This window comes from Anomalospiza imberbis, chromosome 23, assembly GCF_031753505.1.
Source record: "Anomalospiza imberbis isolate Cuckoo-Finch-1a 21T00152 chromosome 23, ASM3175350v1, whole genome shotgun sequence".
In the NCBI taxonomy this organism is placed as follows: Eukaryota; Metazoa; Chordata; class Aves; order Passeriformes; family Viduidae; genus Anomalospiza; species Anomalospiza imberbis.
In genome coordinates, this window is record NC_089703.1 from 891,387 (window position 1) to 898,374 (window position 6,988).

A 6,988-nucleotide genomic window follows, 5' to 3' on the forward strand; every position below is an offset into this window, starting at 1 on the left:
AGAGGAGAGGAGAGGAGAGGAGAGGAGAGGAGAGGAGAGGAGAGGAGAGGAGAGGAGAGGAGAGGAGAGGAGAGGAGAGGAGAGGAGGAAAAGGAAAGGGAGAACAAGGAGAAAGGGGGAGATGCCAGCTTGGTGAGAGGCTGCAGCAAGAAAGCACAAGTCTTGGAATGGGACAGAGAAACTCAGAAAAGACAGGAACAAGAAAAATAAATAAGAGAGGAACAGCAGTGGAGGTGAAGGGAAGGGAGTAGGAGAGACATCAAGAACCGCAGAACCATTTAGGTTGGGCAAGAGCTCTGAGATGATCCAAGTCCAAGCATTAACCCAGCACTGCCAAGTCCACCACCAAGCCACCTCAAATGAAGGCAGCACCATCTGCCCCACCTGGGGAATTGTGCCTGGAAGCACAGGAGAGAGAGCAGGACAGGCAGAAAGAGGCAGTGGGAGCAGGCCAGAGAAAGGAAAATGAGGACAGGGTGCCAGGATGGAGATGAAGAAAATAAAATTAATGGGCAGCACAACACAGAGGGATTAAAAAATAATAAGGGCAGGGAACAGCACAGAAAGATACAGCAAGATAAAATGGTACAGAGAGTAGGACAGAGCAACAGAGAATAAAAAAGAGGGATCATGAAAGAGGCAGGGAGGACAGAGCAGAAAAGAAGGACAGACAGATAAAAGGACAGAACAACAGGGAAAGATTGTCAGGGAGAAGGACCCTGAGCGAGAATGAGAATGTGAGGGGCAGTGAGCAGGACAGAGTGGTAAACATACACTATTTTTATTTCTTTCATATATATTATCTCTTACATTTTCAAGCCTTTTATTATTTAATTTATATATGGAAAAGTTATATTTCTATTTTCAATCCCTATCTAATTATATTGATAATTTCTTATATTCTAAAATCTTCTATATAATAGATACATTCTTCTTTTGAAGTCAATTAGTATATAAATTAATAGTACTTTTCTCTATATACAAAAATGAGAGACTTAACCATTTTTAATGCATAAATTAATATGAGCAGAAATTCCGTATTTATTTAGGGCCTGATGATGTCTAGAGCTACATGAGCATAATGTGACAGTAGTATTTAATGCTAGGTTTTTTATACTAGTATTTAATACCAGGTATTTAGTGGTATTAGTGTTAAACTAGTATTCGTAATTAGTATTAATTAGTATTAATTATTTAATCAGTACTATTATTTATTTAATTAGTATTAAATATTTAATTAATATTAAACCTTTAATATATTATATAAATATGTAATTAAATATTAGATAACTTCGTATTAATATTAAAATAAAAATTAAATATTTAATTAATTCATATCAATTTTTAATTAATTATACTTAGTATTTGTATTGAATACCTAGTATTTAATACTAGGTATTAACGCTAGTATTGAATAATATATTTAATACTAGGATTCTCTAAATGGCAACATACAGCAAACCAAGTGTCTCATCATCTGCTATTCAAAGAAGACCAATAAGAAACCTATAACATGCAGCTTGGGATCTATCTGTGATTAACATACTCCTGGTTAAATTGCAGCTCCTGACTCTAAAACCCTTGATAAATCACAACCTTAAATAAATTATTCCTCAGGCTGAAATAATTGTGACAACATAATAGCATTCTCACTAAAAATTATATCCTTGCATATAGATAACATGGAACATTTTCAAATACCAAAATGGATTGAAAAACTGTTTCGTTTGCTTTTGGGTATTCTGTGAATACAGCAAATTACCATAGGGTACTGGTGCTAAAATATAATTTTAATGTGTCCAGTTTCTAGAGAATATTTATGGGATAAGAACAAATACTTGCAAAGGTCTGGTTTCACTTCGGACCTCTTCCAAACAGTTGTCTCTGCTCAACTGCCTGTATTTCATTATTTTGAAGTACTCGTGTAAAAGTACATTTTTATTTGTACCTGCACTTGACTTGCTTCAATAAAATATAAAAAAAACTTTGCTTATAATTCCTCAGAAAAAGGATTTTGTGAAGAACAGCTGTATTACTTTCATATGACTCTGAGCCATGGGGTTAGGAATTAGAGGGGTATTGATTAGAAATAGATATTTAGATGAAATATTCTTTAATCAACTGCTCTGTATGATATTGTGTGGCTCAAGTGATTACAGAAGAATTTGTCTGTATTTATTGCAAGGCTGAGAGTTTCACACGTGTCTTACATATCTTTGGTGTGTGCTTTTCCACAGAATGGTTTTTTGATAGTTTTGAAATGTGTCTGTAATTCAGCACCAAAGAAACGTAGAGGGAACTCCTGCAAAGTTTTCAGCACACACATCACTATTTTCAGGTCTCGTTATAAAACAACACAAAACATCCTACAATTTCAAAAAGCAATAGATAACACATATTAATTCATTGTCTCTAAAAATGCAGCACATAAAAACTCTGAAAGTCATTGCCATGATTTGCACTGTAAGTGCTGTTAACCTTTTTTTTTTTTGGTGTTGAGAGATTAGGAAAATGTCTTTCTTACAGAGAAAAAAAAAATAATGATAAGGACCAAAACCAGCCATAGGCCATAGGCAAATGCACCACAATGCACACAAAGAGCTGTACTGTGACAAGGCAACACAAACCAAGCTTCCATTTCAGGGTAGAAAATGTCACATAGCTGCATGTGGGCAGCACAATGGGGCCTAAGCTGGTTTCTTTTAAAATACCAAAGCAAAAATTTTCACTGCGATATTTCTAAATGTTTTTGTGAGCACAATGGTTGCAGAGTACAACCACACCAGAGGAATACAGTAAACCAGTGTTCAGAATAACTGTTTGTTTTTAAAAAGGCAACCATTTCAAACTGTATTTGCACATTATTCTTTATATAGTCACTGTTAAAAAGAAAAAAGCAACCAAATGAAACAAACAAAAAAACCCAAACCAAAACAAAGCAAAAAAAACCAACCTGTATATAAAAAAGTTTGCTTTAGGCCAAAATGCTGTCAAGTTTCAAACATCAGGCTTTATTGTAGACAACACAGATGCAAAAAAATACATTGATATCTAAAAGATGTCTCATTTTAGGACAGAAAAGTGTGTTTGAAAATGCAAATATAATTGTGTTTTATTTAACACATCCACTTTCTATATGGGGACCTAGAAAGATCTAAATCATGTTTTAAATTCATCTAAAGAGAGCTTGGCTTTTTCTTCCAAGGCTGCAGTTCATACTGGCACAGATGGCATTGGGCAGGAGGGGCACTGAGACAGAATCACCACTGCTGAACTCAGGTGGGTACTGGGGAATGGCAGACTGCCCCAGGAGTGAAAGGAGTTTTCTGTGTGTGTGTTTGTGGATTTGAGGTGGTTTTTTTTGGTGTTTTTGGTTTGGTTTGGTTTCATTTTGTTCGGGTTTTTTTTGAGTTTTTTGGTTTGTTGGTTTGTTTTGGGTTTTTGTTTGTTTGTTTGTTTGTTTGTTTTTTGTGGGGGTTGTGTTGTTTGGTTGGTTGGTTGATTTTGGGTTTGTTTGGTTGGTTGGTTGGTTGGTTTGGGTTTTTTGTCTGGAAAAAAGCATCAAAATACACCAACAAGAAGTGATGTCATATATGTGGCATCACTGCTCTTTGAGATGACACAGAGGACACCAATGTGAAACCAAGCTGAGCCCATCAGAGTCTGAAGTTTGGAGCAGTGGGTGGATATTTTCACCTTCCTTGATGTTCCCAGAGGCACCTGATATTACCAACCTTGAGAATCCTGAGAAATTACCTCAATCCTGCAGTGAAAGAACATTCTGAATTTTGGATAAACTGAGCCAGGAATTGAGAGAAGGGGAAATACAGAAAAATGCCACCGGGGTGATAAAGGAACTGGAGTATCTGACATGCAAGAGGCTGAAGAGCTGAGAGGTGGCATCTTAATTAGCCAGTGTGCATAAATACCTGGTGGGAGGGAGGAAAACATTACAGGGTCAGACTGTTCTGGGTGGTATCCAGTGAAAGAAGAGGCAACAGGCACAAATTAAAATACAAAAAAAAAAGCTTAAAGACACAAGAAAAAGCTTTTCCTACCATGAGGATGGTCAAACACTGGAAAAGATTGCTCGTAGTGATGGTGGACTGTTGATCCTTGGAGAGACTAAAAAGATTGCTGGGCAGAGCCTTGACCAATCTGCTCAGGTTTGAGCAAGGGCTTGGACTGGAGGATCTCCAGAAGTCCCTTCAATGTCAATGAGTCCATGTTCCGAGTCTGTATTGGCCTCTCTGACATCAAATCCTGGCAGGTAACTGCACCACCCACCTTCTAAACAAGTGAAAAGCATGGAACTGTTCTCATTTATTTAGGACAACTATTTGTATTTATTTAGGAACTGCCCACAATGTTGGAGGGAGAAGCTGGTTTTAAATCTTTTATTTTTTTAATCGCCCCAAGAAGTCTTGTGAAGCACCTGTAATTTGTTCTGATGGAATCCCCTATTTCAGAAAATTAAGACTTGTTCCTCTTCAGTTCAGTCAACTGAACTGCCAGTTTCAATTGGCCAAACACTGTTATGCAGAAGAAATTCACCTCATTTCTAATTGCAGCCAATTTTGTAAGGAACAGAGCTTTGACAAGGATATATTTTCCATTTCTCTGTAGTTTTTCACATAAGGTAGTAAATAGTCGAACAGCTAATTGCACCTTCAGCTTTTTAAATTTATTTTCCACTTCTCCTTCTGAAGAGCAAGTTGTTTGTCCACATCTACAATGTTAGCACATTCTTTTGCTTCTTTGCCTCTTTTTCCTATGCATCACATGCCTGGGAGAAAGATTTCCAGAATACAAGTAATAATTACTTTTTTAAATAACAACAGAAAAGCAAATTCAAAGGCTTTAAAGATGCACATAATCTCTAATTTTAGACATAACTATGCATTTACTGTCAATTTAAATCTTCTCCCTAGTTATCCTACCTTCTAACTAACAATTATTTTTGTTTGTCTTAATGTAGTTTTTTCAGACTGTTACTGTTGCTCGTCTGAAGTCATAAGCCTTTTTGGAGTTCTATAAATGGAACACATTTTAAATCTTAAATTCATAACTTAATGTCAAGAGACATCAAAAACTGTCAAAACTTAGTACAGCTACTTGGTTGCTCTTGTCACAGAGAGTGTGAAGGGAAGGAAAGGACAACAAATGATTCGAGGGAGGGAACACCTCTGCTATAGAAGCAGGACCAGAGATTTGGAGTTGTTTAGCCTGGAGAAGGGAAGGATCCAGGACTCCTTATTGTGGCTTTCCAGTGCCTCATGGGGCTGTGAGAGAGTTGGAGAAGGGCTTCTTACAAGGGCAGGTAGTGATAAAACAAGGGAAATGGCTTTAGGATAGAAGAGGATTGGTTTCCATTAGATATTGGGAAGAAATCCTTTACTGTGATAGTGGTGAGGCACTGGCACAGGCTGCCCAGGGAAGTGTGACAGGAGAAACCCTGGAAGTGTTCAAGGCAAGGTTAGATGGGGCTTTGAGCAACCTGGTCTAGTGGAAGCTGTCCTTGCCCATGGCAGGGAGGGAGGAGCTGTAAATAGGTTATACTTCAGGTCCTTTCCAACCCAGGGGTTCAGGGATTCTAGTGTGAAAAACACGTTCACTCTGCTGTGAAAATTGAAAAAGTTTAATAAAGGACAATAGGAGACAAAGATAGTAAAGCAAAGATTATGGTCCAAGAGCACACTGTTCTCTTTGGGGATATCACTTAAATATCTTTTCCCTTGCATCAGCCTGGTGCACATTCATAGACCCTTATGCATAGTAAACTTCTCCCCAAACTAGTTTACATGTTCCAAGAACTGTTTAGCATGGCTCCTCCTTGGATCCACCTTTTTTAGAGCATGCAGATTCCTCGGTTGTGTTTTTAGTCCATTCTTATTACCTCCAGTTTTTGGGCCTTGGTCCACACTGTTTTTAGGTGGTGAGTGCTGATAGTTGGCAGATCTGTAGCAGGTGCCTTCTTCATATGTCCATTGGGTGTTATCCCATCCCAGCAGGCATTTTAACACAAGCATACTTATATCAGCTATTTCACTAAGCTTGATTAACAACAGAAATAAAATCTATATCTTTATAACAAAGTTATTTTAACACTACACATATAAATCCATTTTAATATTTGCAAAAAGCCAATATTATAATATGTACCTATGGCACTAGGATTTGCTGAACCTCTGACTGCTGAGATGCTCAGATGCTGGTGCTGCTCAGATGCACTACACAACTGCAGCTGGCGGCGAGCCTGTACTTCTGTGTGGGTGGGTTTATCACTTGGAAAAGGTACAGGACAGAATATCCGAGATGGAGGGAAGAGAGAAAACGAGCAGAGAGACAAGAAAGTAAGAGGAGACAAAAGAGAGAGTAAAAGGGGCAAAGCAAAGAGGAAAGAGATGAAAAGAGGGAGAGAGGTGGAGAGAGAGCAGGTCAAAGATGGCCAAGAGAGAGGGAGAGAGAACTGAGAAGCAGGGGAGTGAACAAAAGAGAGACAGGGAGAGACCCAGACAAAGTCAACACAAAACACAAACAAAAAAGAGTAAATCACAGCAAAGTAAGAGGGAACAAAAAGAAAAATCTTTATTACAACTTCATAGCATTACTTATTTTCAGTTACCCTTCCTCAGATACACTTCTGTGCAGCTTAGTCATGCGAGAAACACGGCTCACTATTTTAAATTTTTATAAAAGCTTATTAAGGGATAAAAGGGATAAAACCCAGTGCTGGGGTGCTTGGCTATTTGCCAAGAGCACAGGGTTAACAAACCATGTTCTGTAAATACTGTTGCATTACAGGGGGTACATGCACATTCATAAGAGTTCATACATATTCAAACATTCCTTTGAGTTTTGATGTTCTTTTGCTTGATTTTAATCTTTGACTTGTCTTCATGCCATCTTGTAGACTAAAACAACATATTGTATTTCTTCTTGTGGTTCCATCCTGTTGTATTTTCACACCCTGATAACAAGGGTCAAT